Source organism: Schistocerca nitens, chromosome 3 (genome assembly GCF_023898315.1).
Source record: "Schistocerca nitens isolate TAMUIC-IGC-003100 chromosome 3, iqSchNite1.1, whole genome shotgun sequence".
Taxonomy (NCBI): Eukaryota; Metazoa; Arthropoda; class Insecta; order Orthoptera; family Acrididae; genus Schistocerca; species Schistocerca nitens.
This window is the reverse complement of record NC_064616.1, coordinates 786,603,192-786,621,802: the sequence shown is the minus strand read 5'-3', so window position 1 is coordinate 786,621,802 and position 18,611 is coordinate 786,603,192. Positions and strand designations below refer to the sequence as shown.

The window sequence follows — 18,611 nt, the reverse complement described above, 5'->3', positions numbered from 1 at the left end:
ATACCGAAAATCAAAATTTTATTGGCCTCGGAAGCCATCAAATAAGCAACACGCAAATGGTTCAAATGGCTCTAAGCACTATGGGACTTAACATCCGAGGTCATCAGTCCCCTAGACTTAGAACTAATTAAACCTAACGACATCACACACATCCATGCCCGAGGCAGGATTCAAAGCCGGCCGGAGTGCCTGTGCGGTTCTAGGCGCTACAGTCTGGAGCCGAGCGACCGCTACGGTCGCAGGTTCGAATCTTGCCTCGGTCATGGATGCGTGTGATGTCCTTAGGTTAGTTAGGTTTAATTAGTTCTAAGTTCTAGGCGACTGATGACCTCAGAAGTTAAGTCGCATAGTGCTCAGAGCCATTTGAACCATTTGAACCAGGATACGAACCTGCGAGCGTAGCAGCAGCGCGGTTCCAGACTGAAGCGCACAGAACCGGTCGGCCACAACGGCCATCAAGCAACATGTCACTGCAACTGTGCACCACGAAGCAAGAACCACGTTAGGCAGTTGGTAATATATATCGTAGGATTTCAGTGTAACGAAAGTAAATAGTAAGACGGTGAGGATGGAGGCTGGTGGGGAGATTCGATCCCCGCGGCACCTGTGGAGGTGGAGACGGGTGCGCGCGCAGCCGAGCAGCGGGCGATATAAAGGCTGCGTCGGCGGCGAGGCGCGCTTTGCTCCTGCGTCGCTCACCGCTCACGGCTCGCGCAGGTCTCCAGTGAGTACCTCTCAACTTGCGTATCTCTCTTCTGTTTGTTTATGTCGCCCATCACTTGTCAACCTGTTTTACCCCTCCGTGTCTCTGAGTCGGGTACAGAACTTTTTCTGTGTGTCGCGAATTGATTTACTAATTTTAAACAATTTTATGGCAGAATATTACAGTGTCGGAAGGAAAATTTTCTTTACCCGACTAACTTCATTTTTCGCCTTATCTTTAATACCGAAGGTGCGCAGCATCGTCGGGATTAGCAACAGAGATAGCTAGGTGTTTTGAATGGCCTTTTACACGTAATGGCTCAGGCAAAAAGGCTGTTGCGCCGCCTACCAATATACTTCTGTGACAGAATGCTGTGGAAAACCCCGTAAATTTCTCGTGTGCCTCAATTTCCGTCACTCGTCGATAGAAAAACTCCGGTGTCTGTGTGTCTTCCAGTTTTTGGTTTTAGCGGCGCCCCCCGATTGTTACTACGATAATATAAAAACGCTGAGTGATTGTTGTGTCTTCCCGGACACGTCTCGGGGGATGTAATCGACAATAAGAAAACTTCTTTTAAATAGTTTACAATTTAAAATTAAATCGTTTTTCCTGAGATGCATGACGTCAAACTTAATGGTTCGACCACCTGCAGGCTAAGCGGGATGACAGAGGTAATTCGTTACATTTCTCGCGTAAGAATGGCGTGTGTTACCTACAGTTCGTTTTCAGGTTTCCTGCAGTGTGTTCTGTAAACAGTTAATAGTTCTGTAACACAACATAAATTTTCTCAGTGATACTGAATACAAACCGTTCCTTTATGCTGTAAACTAGCTGTTCTTATTAATTGAAATATTTGAAACATTACCAATTTTATTTTCTCATCTACAGCTTCGCATTGTAATTTTTCAAACAGAATCTGTTATCGTGTGTTGCGAGTGCTCTAAACGCGTCTGAATATGCAAATTGCTAGCAACAAGCAGTCACTTTTAATCTGGCCGTTTCTGACAAGGCGAAGGTGAGGTATAGTACGATTTCCAACCGAGAGTATGTATAGACTGTTCAAAATATGCAGGAATTACGTTTTCACCCAAAACATAAGTAACAACAATATACGGACTGCTAAAAAACGTGTATAAATTATATGGTAATTTTCATAAAATGAAACATAAATTTGTTTTAGAATTGGTGTAGCTGGGATTTCATGAGCAAAGGTTGTACCACTATCTTTCCCATTTCATAGTTAACCCTCTATTGCCCAAATTATTATTTCCTGTAGAAAAAAATATTTATATGCACAGAATGTTAGAGAATAATGTATTTAACACATATCAGGTGAATTTATGTTTTTGAAAAAAATTATTTTTTAAAAATAGTTCTGTGACTCTGAGGTCACAGTGGGCAGTTACATTGTTTGTGTATAAAGCAGCCATATTGTAACACTCAAGTCACACTGGTCAAGAAAGAAATAACGATCCTAATGCGAAATATAACGATAAAATTTGACGTGACTTCAGAGTCACGGTGGGCAGTAGAGGGTTAAATAAAAGAAAACTCACTTTGGGATATGAAGTGTCATAACCAGCAATTTCAGACAGATCTAGTTTCTTTTCTTCTATGAATCTAAGTTTTTGTCACAGTTGGAAATGTTCATCTTAAAAGCTTAAATTATGCACGTTTTCAGATATATTAACACAGGAAGTAGCAATTAAAATGTGTGTTATTTACGAAGTAAATTAACATGTGTATTGTCATTAATAGTAATAAATAATTGTGATTTAGTCGCATCGTTTCTCTGTAGGCCAGTGTGTAAAATGTTGTGGTAGCAGCCGCTGAATTACACCTAGGTGGTTAGCGAAAGAGAGTGCGTAGAAACTACACAAGAATTGTGGGATGAGCAACTGCGAAACTCATTATGAGACCCGATGGACTAACAATTATTCGAAAGAGAAGTAACGCTATTTGCAGTTTCGAAGATTCTGATTCTTGGCTAACAAAATGGAGAAACTTAGACGATAGAGATATGGTTTATTTTTTAAAAAAGTTTTTTTTTCAAAAAAAGGGCTTTTGACATAGAGTCACAGAGAGTAGCTTCACTTAAATGTATTCTGGGAGAAATAGTTCTTTGGCTAAATACGAATTTTGGAGTAGAATAGTTGCGGATGTCTAAGTGCTTCTGGCGGTGACTCAGTATTTTACGATCTTTCATCTCAGGTGCCATGACGACATGCATATTTTGACACAGGAGTATCGCAAGTGCCACGAATGCCAGTACAAACTGTTCAAAACTGTTTTTTTCAGTGTGTGACTTATCAGCTGCTAACAATAAGCATACTTATTAGGAGAAAGCAGTGTCACTCCAAAATAGTCACTGACGGATGGTTTCGTGTTTAGTAATACAAAGACGGTAAGAAAGATGGTTGTCTTAAGCCCACAGGAACAGTTTCATGCGTTATAAAAGTAGTCACAGTAATTATTACAAGTTTTTTAAAGAATAGCATAGAAAATATGTGATAATGTTTCCCCATCGGTACGTGACTTCTGATTAAAGCAGTATACTTGTTTCAAATCCCCACCTGGGACTCCATATAGGGATTTTCTGTAGTTCCCCTAATACAATGCTGTGATGTTTCTGTAGTATACTTTACAGCCGATTTCCTATCACACATTTATAAAGCCAGAGCTGATGGACTGTTTCTAACGACGCTGATGTTTACCGAGCCTATCACTCTAACTGTCCTTTTCCTGTCGCAGTACTTGACGGTAGGGTTGTGTACAAGTCATGAATTCTGTTTGCAGCTGATTCAAATAAAACTTATGTGATATCTGTGTCACCACAAATAATCTATAAAAATTACCCGCATGTCCAATTCTTGAGCAAATGGCGAAAATATTTCAGTGATTATCGTACTTATCTTATAAACTCTTCAAGGAAGGCATGTGTTAGAACAGTGATACGGAAGGCTTGACTGAATGATAAGTCATTGACCCTTTGTTAACAAGTCTTTGCTCTTTTTTGCTATACCTTATGAACTTAAAAGTGCTGTACCTCGTGCACTTTTTTGCCGTAGGCAGAAGCATGTTCCTGTTGGCACGTAACAAAGCGGTAACTGGCAATCTGAATGAGAGGATGTAGAGGCAAATCTAAATTCTTATTCAAGAGGCACATTATTGGACTCGAAGTCCACTTACGTTGCTCTATGTATAGCATAGCAAAGGTTCCCTGCAATATTCTAAAATAGGTTCTCATTTCCCTCGCACCTACTGAACATAACTATTTTATCTCTAATGCTTAACTATTAATTAGATGTAAATCAATGGTACGTCTTTTCTTCACCAGAAGCAACGCCTTTAGCGAGATGCTGATATCTGCTGAGAATATATGCTTGTAGATGCTGAATGTGGTTATGAAATATATTGATTTTGGAAAATTAGCGGTAACAGAACTCTGGTGATGAAATGATAATACCACAGGTGCGATGATTAAAAAACCTCGGTCTTCACTCCACGTCAGGGAGATTGACCTACGTACTCTTCCCAAAACGCATACGCATGCTGATTAAGTACAACCAGTAAAGCTCCAATGAGAAACTTCATTAATTCCATGAAACTCGAATTCCTCAATGGTCAGGTAATTTGTTTATTGTAAAACAATAATAGAAAATTAAAAAATACCATATTATCGTTATTTCTTTAAAAGCGGCTATTGTTGCCTGTTTCCCACGACACATTTTTTTCTGTTTGCGAATATACAGCATTGGCATTTAGATCTGAGCTGTGTGCGATTCGTACTGTAAATTTACAAACATGAACAGAAGCGAGCAGACTTCCCCATGTTAAGTTCGGCCAGTAATATTTTTTGGGAAATCGTAAAAAATTATAACTGTTTAGAGCCAGATCAGTGAAGTTTGCGGGGAAAAATGGAATGAATAAATCTGTGATCCACAAAGAGAAGTGGGTGACTTTCAAAAGAGACTGGCGAATTGTTGGGAGGGGTCGATTCGTTGAGTAAAGAAAACAACTATTTTAACATTATGAGTCTTGTACGTACACGACGATGACGAAGTGGTAGGAACTTTCTGCAGTTGAGTATCATCACTGGAGCGAAACTTCCACATTAATAACTTGCAAAACCCGTTTTCATCCTGCTACAATGATTTCCACGAAAAAATCTTTTATGCAAAAAGGTAATAGTTGACTACATACCAAAACGCCAGTCTTGTGTGATTCTCGTTTTTTAAGTACATGAATATTTTACACGAGATTCACAGTTCAGATTTCAAGCTGGTGCTAGAGCAGTCTTGGTCTAGAAATAAGTGAACTTGTTCATATATTGTGAGCACTGATGTACAGCCTGCAATGAATTTCCTCGATATTAAATTAATTTGATAAACTACGAGCGCCAGAAACGAAAACGCATGCTTTTAGAAAATATCTTAGTATGGTGTGCAAAAAGGAAGAGGTTATATTAAGATCAAAAATCAGTTGCAGAGAGCAGTGTGAAATGTCATAGGTTTATGGTGGTTTAATACTGAAGGTTAACACCATTACTTTCCTTAGAAGAAAGGTAAACTGCCATTTAAATGGTACAACTCTTCTTTGATGCCTGCACCGACGATAATGTTGGATCGCTTGCCTGGTCTAATGTGGATTTTTTCCCCTCGAAACTGTACGATGCTGGTCATACCTCAAGCCCGGAGCGAACACCATTTTAAATAGGGGCTAATACTTGATGAAAATATTGTTTCATTCTTGTAAAACATATCACTGAAAAGGCAGCGTAAAAGTATTCCTTTATTTGCTGAGTTATATCGAGCAGTAAAAATAAATACTTTTCTGCTGTAAATAAGTGGCCAGAAAATAATTATAGGCCGGCCGAAGTGGCCGTGCGGTTAAAGGCGCTGCAGTCTGGAACCGCAAGACCGCTACGGTCGCAGGTTCGAATCCTGCCTCGGGCATGGATGTTTGTGATGTCCTTAGGTTAGTTAGGTTTAACTAGTTCTAAGTTCTAGGGGACTAATGACCTCAGCTGTTGAGTCCCATAGTGCTCAGAGCCATTTGAACCAAAATAATTATAGATAGACTGCAGATAACTGAATGAAATGTGAGTTAAAAGTATAGATAAGCGGTAAATTTCATGTCAGATGTAGAATTACAAGTCTCACCCTGTTAGAAAGGAACTGCCGACTAAGTAACTTTAAAGCCACTGAGGTTCGTCACTGCCAGAGCTGAACATTTGTAAGCGTGTTTCACGGCATGTAAGAAATTATTGCACTTTATATAAATAGCACTTGGTTTTCCAGCAGAGCCAAAGGATGTGGAAGGAGAATCTCATCACGTTACCACACTTCTAGCAACAGTTGTGAAGTTACTTATGAATTTATAGCTCTCAGACAGAACTCATTTCAAGAGAGAGGGAAGAAAGAATAAAAATAAATTAATGCGAAATGGAGTTTGTAGCACTGCCGTCTGCAGATTCATACATACCACTATGGCGAGCTTACTCGATTACTTTTGTACGCTGTTTCGCAGAAAGCCAAGAAGTTTTAAAAGGTACGGCTTCGCTGGTAACTTTTGGACAATGAAGATTTGTATGAACATATTTCTGTATTAGTCTCCAAGGAAATGCTAGAATATGATTACATTATTTTGCCATATTCTTGCTTATCCTTTGGCACTAGTATGATTATTGCTTTAGGTCTGCTGTAGTGAAGACGTCAATGGCGTTCCGGAATGTAGTTTCCGTAGACTGATGCTTTAAGGGCAATCACCATTTTCACTTCTCTCACTTATTTCAATGAGAAAACGTTAACGATCGCGCCCTCACGTTGCTTTACGACCTAATCCTCAAGCATTGTCGTTCTCACGAACCAGAAAAATCGAAGATTATTGTAAGTACACTGTTTGTTGCATAAAACAAACTACTGCAAGTTTTTATTTCCCCTTATAGCACTATTTTTTTAAACAGTAACATAGAATGTGTAGAAGGAAGACTTTGAGTAATACATAGCACCACCCGTCAGTTAAGCTTTACACGACTATTAAAGATCTCCAATTGTGTCTACTTCGGGTTTACACTAAATTGGATAATGGAAATATTTACGGCATCATTGCACTTTCACGCGAGGTGTTGTTAATGCTTCGCAGATAAGAAAAAAAGAAGATCGCTCGCGTCAGAAATAGCGCAGTTTTTCATGCTCTGTAGACGAATGGGTACAAATTAGTTACGCACGTAGCTCGGAGTGGGCTGCACATGAGGCATATATCCTCGTTAAAGCGCGGCCCTTGTGCCGCGGCGCTTTGGGGAGAAAAAAGCGGTAATTATAAAAGGACTGCATTGAGACAAGGCGAAGCGCTGGGTCAAGATGATGTTGGCCATGCGCTACGGCCACTCGAGCTGAGTTGCATCACTGGTGAAAGGCGAAACCACGACCAGTTTTTAGCAATATTGTTCATAACGGGAGCTTCTGTGACGGTTGTTTTGGGCCTCGAGGAGAGGAAAGACCCTTTTGGACACAGAAAACTGCAACATCGCTAAAGAATCATCGGAAAAGCATAAAATGTGCGCCGTTTACGACTGATGTTCATAATAATAAACGGTGGAAGCGTAAAATTAATAAATCTATTTTACAGTGAAAGGACCAAAAACCCTTTTTGTGTTCCTGAGATATTACCTATTATATATCTTCGACCCAGTCCTATACTTGTGATTTTTACTAGCTTGTACTTTTTAATCGATGATATTGCAGCTGGTATGCAGCTCCGGAAGGGGTGATTTATGTAACGCCTTGAAGAAGGCAACTGTTCAGACAACATTAAATGGAACGTAATCGAGCACTTATGAAGTCCTCAACAGGACTGCAAAGAAAGTAAAACTTAATTACTTACGCCTTGTCATAGGTAGCAAACTGCTGTTGAGATTGCACAATACTTGTAACATCCGTGATTGACATAAATATAGCAAAAATGCTGTGCTACCACGCCTTGCGTTCTTCTAAGAAGATGATAAAAATGCTTGCGGAAATATAAGGATCAAGTAGTGCACAATTAAAGCAGTCGTCAGCATTAGAGTAGGAGAGAACACCACAGAGCTTTACTATCAATGATCGTTTTGCCAACTCACTCACGGGGCTACGCATCCAAAGCCAGAGGTAGATGCTACAGGTGAAGCGTTGTGCATCACTGAGAAGTTACCTGTCAAAGTTCCGAGGGCGTCAACCAATATACTGCCACCACGAAGATGAAATTAGGGAGAGTCGAAATCGCCCGGAGGTTTACCAATACCTCCCGCTCACCGTTCGCGACTGGAACAGTAGACGGGGACAAATGACAGTCGTACTCGTAGCACCCTTCGCTACACGTCACAAGGTGGCATGCGTACTGTTGTTGTACATGTAGATGCCACACATCCTGTTCTATGACGGCTTAATTTTTAACGTGCAGCGTAACTTTCGGTTTGTGGTATGTAGCTCACTTACTAGGCCACATTACGTAGTGAATCTCACAAGGGAACCTCCCCATCGCACCCCCCTCAGATTTAGTTATAAGTTGGCACAGTGGATAGGCCTTGATAAACTGAACACAGATCAATTGAGAAAACAGGAAGAAGTTGTGTGGAACTGTGAAAAAATAAGCAAAATATACAAACTGAGTAGTCCATGGCCGTAATAGGCAACATCATGGACATTGTGAGCTCAGGAGTGCCGTGGTCCCGTGGTAGCGTGAGTAACTGTGGAACGAGAGGTCCTTGGTTCAAGTCTTCCCTCGGCTGAAAATTTTACTTTCTTTATTTTTGCATAGTTATTATCTGTCCGTTCGTTCATTGACTTCTCTGTTCACTGTAATAAGTTTAGTGTCTGTGTTTGCGACCGCATCGCAAAACCGTGCGATTAGTAGACGAAAGGACGTGCCTCTCCAATGGGAACCGAAAACATTTGATCGCAAGGTCATAGGTCAACCGATTCCTCCACAGGAAAACACATCTGATATATTCTATACGACACTGGTGACGGCATGTGCGTCACATGACAGGAATGTGTTGTCGACCCACCTAACTTGTACACTTGGCGAATGGGTAAAAAGATTCTTCTACCTTGCCAGATTTAGGTTTTCTTGTGGATGTGATAATCACTCCCAAAAAAGTGATGAAAACGTAAGTGTTTGTCACATAAACTGAAAATAAAAAAATTAAACTTTTCGCTCGATGGAATATTTGAGCCTACGACCTTTCGTTCCGCAGCTGCTCACGTTACCACGAGACCACGGCGGTCCTGCGTTCCCAGTGTCCTTGATATTGAATATATTCCCATGAACTACTCAGTTTGTATATTTTGCTTATTTTTTCACAGTTCCACACAACTTCTTCCAGTTTTCTCAGTTGATCTGTGTTCAGTTTTTCAAGGCCTATCCACTGTGCCAACTTATAACTAAATCTGAGGGGGGTGCGATTGGGAGGTTCCCTTGTCAGCAGCACTGTAGAGCACGACCAGGCAGAGTCACACAACAGGTTGCTAAACCATACATTCCTGGCCGCGCGTAAGCGCCCACTTTGCCACAATCGAATACGCCCAGAGTCTTCTTGAAATATGCGTTTCATATTTTTGTACAAGCAGGCGTCGTGTGTTAAGAGTTGCGATAATGACTCCTACGAATTGTGGATCCCCTCAGGGAATCTGCCAACGACAAGTTTTTAAGCTTCTCTTTCGAACAAGACAACGACCACTATCATAATGTCCATAACAATGAAATCTTCTTCGTCGCACGATAGTGGACTCTTCTTCCACGACCTACGCGTTTGCCAGAATTGTCGCCGTCCGGTTCAGCATAACTAATTACCGTAGACATAAATTATTTCTGTAAGATAGTACTTTTGTGAAAGTAGCAGTTAACACCTGATCTAGATAGAACTATCTAAATCGATCCCTTGTAAACCCTATTTGCTAAACTCTCACTTGGATTGACTGGTACTCTATTCATTAGAATACATTTACCACATATCTTTTACATTTACTCCAGATCAGATATTTGTGATCTCTCTTACTGATACTGCGAGGTAATCTGGGATGAAACTTAAGTTTGCTTTGTGCAATAGCCCCTGACTTACTACGCAGAATCTTGAGATTTCTTGATTTGTAGTGTGCGTGTGTGTGTGCAGAAACAGAGAGACAGAGTGAACTAAGAAATGCCATATGCTCAGTGATGCGTCAGTTCGCGGAAAAGGCAAAGGAGCTCCTTGTAAACGGAGCCTTGGAATGCCATGCTGTTAATGCTTACGCTTTTGTGTCATGTTTCTCTTGATGTGAAGTCTTAATCCTAATAACAAAAAATGAAGGAAGCTAATCAACAACACAACCGCGTCTGCTCTGTGATGTAACGCAGTGTTCGTCGCACTTACAATGGCAGATACGTGATGGTTCGCTCGTTTCATTATCTACAAATTGCGAGCGAAAGAACTGTGAGTAGTTTTCTCAGAACATAAAGAGACAGATAATAACCTGGACAAGGTTCTGTCGAAGAAACTATCTGTACATGAGCCTCAGTGATTTACGGTAGCCGTGGTAAACCTCAATCACGTCTTTAGATGAGGATTTACTCCTCGTTTCTTACTAACAAGAGTACAATGTCTGTCATATTACATACGCTGGATTTCGTGCCGCATATTAAAGACAATTTCCATAAGTTGGAAAATCAAGCTGCTCTAAGTCTACAAATTGCGCGAAACGAACTCCAAACAGTTTAAAAGCTATCATCTCGTGTGCTTTGTATTGATACTGTGACCAGTCACTTTCTAATCCGTTTTTGATAAACGCTTTTGTTCTTCCATTAGCCAGTTTTTTGAGCCTCAGTAGGCAGTAGATATTTACAGGAACTTTATGTTTTATGCAACTTGCAGTTAAATACCGCCGGCCGCTGTGGCCGAGCGGTTCTAGGCGCTTCAGTCCGGAACCGCGCTGCTGCTACGGTCGCAGGTTCGAAACCTGCCTCGGGCATGAATGTGTGTGATGTCCTTAGGTTAGTTAGGTTTCAGTAGTTCTAAGTCTAGGGGACTGATGACCTCAGATGTTAAGTCCCATAATGCTTAGAGCCATTTGAACCATTTGAAGTTAAATACCTACCATCTGAGGATGGGCCTGCTGTGAACAGAAAGCTAGCTAATGGAACAGTAAAATTTTTTAGAAAAGCATTATAAAATGACTTGGGCTTAGTATCAATCCAATGCATCCGATATTTTAATGACAGTCTCAAACTCGATGTCCATTATCTGTATGTTTAAAAGTTGTCACGGCTTCCAATTATTGGTTCAAAACTGGCAGACTCTCTTCCTTTCAGGTTTTCCATATGATTTAACATCCCATTGACAGTAAGTGTAAAAGAAATGGATAATAAATTATATGAAGTACATAATAGGATTCCGCCATCATAATATCACTAATTAATACAGTATTTCGGCATAATCGCCTTTTAATAACATATACCATACAACTTTTTGCTTATCGGCTTACATTATCATTAATATTGTCAGGAACGTATAAAGTTGGTTTGACATTGGTAAGGTAATAGCAATCAGGACAGAACATTGTATTAAGTAACGTATATGCTTGCTCAAACTGGGGACGACTTACCGATGACTAGAATTGACACTTTTTTTTAAGAAGTATCACCGTAATTTTCCGAAACTACGTAGAATATGAAGGAGCAAGAATGCAACAGTAGGTGAACTGGTATTTGGCTCTCTCTTCCGAGACCTACGAGTATTTTCCTTCATTTGACCACCAACTTCCAGCAGGACTTTCTGTGTGACGTTTAATGCATTTCGTTTCGTTAGAAGTTTCAGATCGATTCCAGAGTGACCTCTGTAATAATTAACTAAACCGAAGTTCTTATCTGCTCTACGGAGGAACACCACCGAGAAAGATGGCGTAGTGGTTTGCACAGAGGGCTCACATTCGAGACAACGACGGTTCAAATCCCTGTCCGGCCATCCTAACTTAGATTTTCCTGGATTTCCCTAAGTCACTTAAGGCAAATTCCGGGATGGTTCCTTTGAAAGGGCATGGCCGATATCCTACCCCGTCCTTCCTTAGTCGGAAATTGTGATCCTTCTCTTGGTTACCTCGTTGTCGACGGGGCGTAAAACACTAATCTTCCTTCCTTCTGTGGAGGAACTCATAAAATGCTGTGTACCACTCTCACTGTATTATTAAATGCGTAACTAGTCTCAGGAGTGGAATGGGTTCGGTCTTTAGTGTCTTTTACACTATGTTAATCACCGCACACAATAACAGGCCCCGCTGCCACCCCCGCCTCCCCCCTCCCCCACGCATACACGGGTACGCACACACACACACACACACATACACACACAGCTAGAAGAAAGACCACACAGAAGAAATCACTAACTAATGAGAGGCGTGTGGCAATAGACAATACATCGCAAATACACCACAAAAAGGATAAGCACGCGTTTTGGCTTCTGTGTCTCTTTGGCTTCTGTGTCTCTTTTCAATTAAACGAAAAGCCGCTCATGGGGCTAGAAGAAATATTTTATATTCTGTTTTACTGCTTATTGAGAATTCACTTCTTGTAAGTCGCCCATTATAAATCATCGGAAGCGTCTCTTTGTAATTATGCCTAGCGAAACAGTAGCTCATATTTCATCTGCTCTGCCATTGAATATCTTTACAGTCAAACTCCAAAAAACGCATGCTCTTGTGAACAACACATAAAATGGAGACCAGACTGTAACCTTCAGCGATAACTGACGATAATGAAATCAGATTCTTCATTTGTGTGGTCGTATTGTCCGTAGTTGCTTTACAAGCCCTGTGGGCATTATCGATCCGTCGTTATAACTACACGAAAATGCTTGTTTTTCTCACCAGATGCGTTTCGATTTATGGAGGCAAAGCATCATCAGTGGTCTGTAATTAAAGATATTTACAATTTGATTCGTTTCTAAGATCGAAAAACAATTCGTTAACAATTTGTTGGTTTTTACTTACGGTGATTTCTGCTTGGTTTCTTGCTTTGGTGTCCGTCTATCTGGCTGTCTGTCGGTCTCTCTGTCCGACTGTTAAAAACCTTTTTTCTCAGGACCGGGTAGACATAACAAGTTCAAAGCTATGTCACATATTAAGGTCATAATCCCTAGGAGGTGTAAGAATTTTAAGCTTCACTTCCCTTCAATCAAAAGATACGGCCATTTATGTCACATATCTTGATAATCGAAAATTTACTCATTAAAACCTATAGGGTGCTTCCCCTTGGCCTAAAAACATGAAATTTTGCAAGCAGCAAGACGTCAGTGCACTGTTTTGCTCTACACCACCCACGTCTTCATTCTTGAAATTGTCTATTACTGCTGCAACGAAACTGAAAGGTTTCCTCGAATAAAACGGTCTATTGACACTCAGTCAACACTGAAATAGAAAACGTCGTTCTTGTGAATCACAACTAGCTCTTTAGTCGCATAAATTGTGGATTGCTATTGACAAGGGATTTCAAATTGATTACGTATTACTGGATTTCCGGAAGGCTTTTGACACTGTACCACACAAGCGGCTTGTAGTGAAACTGCGTGCTTATGGAATATCGTCTCAGTTATGTGACTGGATTCGTGATTTCCTGTCAGAGAGGTCACAATTCTTAGCAACTGACGGAAAGCCTTTGAGTAAGACAGAAGTGATTTCTGGTGTCCCCCAAGGCAGTGTTATAGGCCCTTTGTTGTTTCTTATCTGTATAAACGATTTGGGAGACAATCTGATCAGCCGTCTTAGGTTGTTTGCAGATGATGCTGTCGTTTATGGACTAGTAAAGTCATCAGAAATTCAAAACAAATTGCTAAACGATTTGGAAAATATATCCGTATGGTGTGAAAATTGGCAATTGACCCTAAATAACGTAAAGTATGAGGTCATGCACACGAGTGCTAAAAGGAATCCGTTAAACTTCGGTTACATGATAGATCAGTCAAATCCGTAAATTCAACTAAATACCTAGGAATTACAATTACGAACAACTTAAATTGGAAGGAACACACAGAAAATGTTGTGAGGAAGGCTAACCAAAGACTGCGTTTTATTAGTAGGACACTTAGAAAATGCAACAGATCTACTAAGGAGACTGCCTATACTACGCTTGACCGTCCTCTTTTAGAATATTGCAGCTCGGTGTGGGATCCTTACCAGATGGGATTGACGAAGTACATCGAAAAAGTTCAAAGAAAGGCAGCACTTTTCGTATAATCGCGAAATGGCGAGAGAGTGTCACTGAAATGATACAGGCATTGGGATGGACATACACTCCTGGAAATTGAAATAAGAACACCGTGAATTCATTGTCCCAGGAAGGGGAAACTTTATTGACACATTCCTGGGGTCAGATACATCACATGATCACACTGACAGAACCACAGGCACATAGACACAGGCAACAGAGCATGCACAATGTCGGCACTAGTACAGTGTATATCCACCTTTCGCAGCAATGCAGGCTGCTATTCTCCCATGGAGACGATCGTAGAGATGCTGGATGTAGTCCTGTGGAACGGCTTGCCATGCCATTTCCACCTGGCGCCTCAGTTGGACCAGCGTTCGTGCTGGACGTGGAGACCGCGTGAGGCGACGCTTCATCCAGTCCCAAACATGCTCAATGGGGGACAGATCCGGAGATCTTGCTGGCCAGGGTAGTTGACTTACACCTTCTAGAGCACGTTGGGTGGCACGGGATACATGCGGACGTGCATTGTCCTGTTGGAACAGCAAGTTCCCTTGCCGGTCTAGGAATGGTAGAACGATGGGTTCGATGACGGTTTGGATGTACCGTGCACTATTCAGTGTCCCCTCGACGATCACCAGTGGTGTACGGCCAGTGTAGGAGATCGCTCCCCACACCATGATGCCGGGTGTTGGCCCTGTGTGCCTCTGTCGTATGCAGTCCTGATTGTGGCGCTCACCTGCACGGCGCCAAACACGCATACGACCATCATTGGCACCAAGGCAGAAGCGACTCTCATCGCTGAAGACGACAAGTCTCCATTCGTCCCTCCATTCACGCCTGTCGCGACACCACTGGAGGCGGGCTGCACGATGTTGGGGCGTGAGCGGAAGACGGCCTAACGGTGTGCGGGACCGTAGCCCAGCTTCATGGAGACGGTTGCGAATGGTCCTCGCCGATACCCCAGGAGCAAGTGTCCCTAATTTGCTGGGAAGTGGCGGTGCGGTCCCCTACGGCACTGCGTAGGATCCTACGGTCTTGGCGTGCATCCGTGCGTCGCTGTGGTCCGGTCCCAGGTCGACGGGCACGTGCACCTTCCGCCGACCACTGGCGACAACATCGATGTACTGTGGAGACCTCACGCCCCACGTGTTGAGCAATTCGGCGGTACGTCCACCCGGTCTCCCGCATGCCCACTATACGCCCTCACTCAAAGTCCGTCAACTGCACATACGGTTCACGTCCACGCTGTCGCAGCATGCTACCAGTGTTAAAGACTGCGATGGAGCTCCGTATGCCACGGCAAACTGGCTGACACTGACGGCGGCGGTGCACAAATGCTGCGCAGCTAGCGCCATTCGACGGCCAACACCGCGGTTCCTGGTGTGTCCGCTGTGCCGTGCGTGTGATCATTGCTTGTACAGCCCTCTCGCAGTGTCCGGAGCAAGTATGGTGGGTCTGACACACCGGTGTCAATGTGTTCTTTTTTCCATTTCCAGGAGTGTAATTAAAACAAAGACGTTTTTATTTGCGGAGCAATCTTCTCACGAAATTCCAATCACCAACTTTCTCCTCCGAATGCGAAAATATTTTGTTGACGACGACCTACATAGGGAGAAGCGATAACCATGACAAAATAAGGGAAATCAGAGCTCGTACGGAAAGATATAGGTGTTCGTTCTTTCCGCACGCTATGGGAGATTGGAATAATAGAGAATTCTGAAGGTGGTTCGATGCAGAGTATCCATGTAGATGTAAATAATAGCACAAAGAAAGCCCGATACTATTTCGTTTGCCTTGTACAAAAGGTAGTAGAATACCCGCATATAAAAATGCTTACCAGTCAAGACTTTCAGGAACTCTCGTTTTTTGCCGTTTAAACGTAGCAATTTGCCCGTCATTCCGTGTCGGTCCCGTAGGTGCCACACTATCGCTTTTTGGTTTACCGACGCGATGAACACAAACCTCTTACTCGTACTTCACTGTAAAGTTCTTCGCTCCCGGACACTGAATGACTGCCGTGGGCCGGAGCGAATAAAAAACAACCAGTGCGTACAAAGTTTGGAAGCTACACTGGCAGAATGTCATAACTGCGTACTGTCAGACTAATGGCTCAATTTTTTTCCTGAGGCAAGCTGTCCCATTTCGGTTGTAACTGGTCCTTGATACTGCTGGATACTGGCAGTGGGTCGTAGTTGACGTCGAACTGATCCCACACATATATCAAATTCTTGTCGGGTCTACCAGATAATATCATTAATCGTGATAATGGATACCCGCTAAGTAAAAAGTGGAATCCTGTTTCATCAGACATGAAGAAACAACGGCATCTGAATCGGCCGCCTACGAATAATTATTTGTAACGATATATCGTTTTCAACAGTATTCACCACCGGAGGCGGTGCATCTCTTTTTGGCGGCAGGGGCAGCAGGATTGATTGAGCGCGTGCGCACTGTATCTAGCGCATGCGCTGCTGTACTTCCGATGCATATAAAGGTGCAGTCACTTGCGAGTGGAATCAGCGTATCTTTTCTCACCTGATGATGGCGGCCAGGTGGACCGCTGAAATATTGTGCTCAGATAACAGTCTGATCCGGCTGGAAACCCGACAAGAATTTGATATACTCATACGCTGGGAAAGTCTACATAGTCTGATGCCACACACGTTCTATCGAGCACGTATCTGGGGATCTTACGGGCCACGGCAGTACCTCAGCATCACGCAGACAGTTAATAGAGACACTTGTCACGTGTGGAGGAGCATTCCTTTGTTGAAAAATAGCACCACGATACTGTCACGTGAGAGGTAAGACATGAGGACGCAGGACGTTTGTAACGTACCACTGTGCCGTCAGAATTCCCTCAGTCACTACCAGCAGTGATATGAAATCATCCCCGGTGGCTCCACACACCTGGATGAAACGAGTAACACCGCTGTGCTTCTCCGAAACTGGAAGGATAGGACCTCTCCTCTGGTCGCCGCCTTACTCATCCGCGATGACCATTTGGGGTAATGGAGAACCATGATTCACCGCTGAACATAATGCGACGCTCTTCACCAGTAGTCCATGTTTTTCTGTTTCGGCACCATTCCAAACGCAGCCCTGTTATGGTGTCAACGGCAGCCTACGCATGGGGCGGTACTTCCCTAGTCTGGGTGCTGTTAGTCACCGACCAATGGTGCCGCAGGCCGGCCGGTGTGGCCGAAGGTTCTAGGCGCTTCAGTCTGGAACCGCGCGACCGCTACGGTCGCAGGTTCGAATCCTGCTTCGGGCATGGATGTGTGTGATGTCCGAGGTTAGTTAGGTTTAAGTAGTTCTAAGGTCTAGGGGACTGGTGACTCAGTCATTTGAACCATTTGAATGGTGCGGGATGATACAAAATGTTGCAGGGAGTCCATTGCTTGTCCTCGGATAGCAGGCGCCAATCTGAAGGAGTTACGAAGTGTTTGGTGCACAATTCGGTGCTCCTCCATTGTGGTGGTTAGACATGGTCAACTGCAACCTCGACAACAGCCGTGCCTGCCCTCACGTTCCCATGCAGTCCCACATCGGGCCACTTGTCACTTCTGAATGTCCCAAAATTCTGGATGTGGCACTATTCGACCAACCGGCAGAATAGAGACTCACCATGAGGCACTTTTCATACTCTGTCAGTACTGATAACCCTCTCTTATCCGACTACGAACCATCTTCGTCTCTTTCACAATGATCACTCAACATCTAACCTCTTATATACTCTACCATGCCTGGTATCAAAACTAAACACGAACAACACTGGTACACTTTGGTGACCATTCTATCACAGAAAAGTGCAGCTCTAAACATTTAAATATCCGACGATAGTGCGTACGTGTATCAAGTTACATAATTTTTTTATGGCTTGCCTGTTCTGTAAAGCGGAGCAGGCAGCTGCCTACGATAGATCTGACAACAGAGTAAAATGTTGGCGCGGGCAAAGTGCTTCGAATCACACCGCTCACCTCACATTATTGAACGTAGGGCTCTGCAGTGTTCCCACGTCGAACCAAAGACATCGTCAGTTACGATTGTTAAGTATGGAGCTAATGCATCAGAATACTCCGAAAGGAACCTAATTGGAATACAGTCTGGACCAGAAGACTTGCTTTTATTAAGTGATTTAAGTTGCTTCACTACTCCGAGGATATTTTCTTGTAAGTTACTCATGTTGGCAGCTGTTCTTGATTCGAATTCTGGAATATTTACTGCGTCTTATTTTGTGAAGGCATTTCGGAAGACTGTGTTTAGTAACTCTGCTTTGGCAGCACTGTCTTCTATAGTATCTCAATTGCTATCGCGCAGAGAAGGCATTGATTATTTCTTGCCGCTAACATACTTCACATACGACCAGAATCTCTTTGGATTTTCTGCCAGGTTTCGAGACAAGGTTTCGTTGTGGAAACTGTTATAGGCATCTCGCATTGAAGTCCGCGCTAAATTTCGAGCTTATGTAAAAGATCGCCAATCTTGGGGATTTTGCGTCTGTTTAAATTTGACACGTTTGTTTCGTTATTTCTGCAACAGTGTTCTAACTCGTTTTGTGTACCAAGGAGGATCAGCTCCGTCGTTTGTTAATTTATTTGGTATAAATCTCTCATTTGCTGCAGATAATATTTCTTTGAATTTAAGCCACATCTGGTCTACACTTATATTATTAATTTGGAACGAATGGAGA

At 42.7% G+C, this 18,611-nt stretch overlaps 1 protein-coding gene across 1 annotated transcript in view; it reads left to right on the top strand.

The window, feature by feature from the left end:
- The first annotated feature begins 694 nt into the window (after positions 1-694).
- The window catches only part of LOC126249765 (uncharacterized), a 292,289-nt gene continuing 274,372 nt past the window's right edge, over positions 695-18,611 (top strand). The window contains exon 1 of the mRNA XM_049951455.1: positions 695-724. The gene's annotated coding sequence lies outside the window, so the exon portion shown is untranslated. The remainder of the gene's footprint in view (positions 725-18,611) is intronic.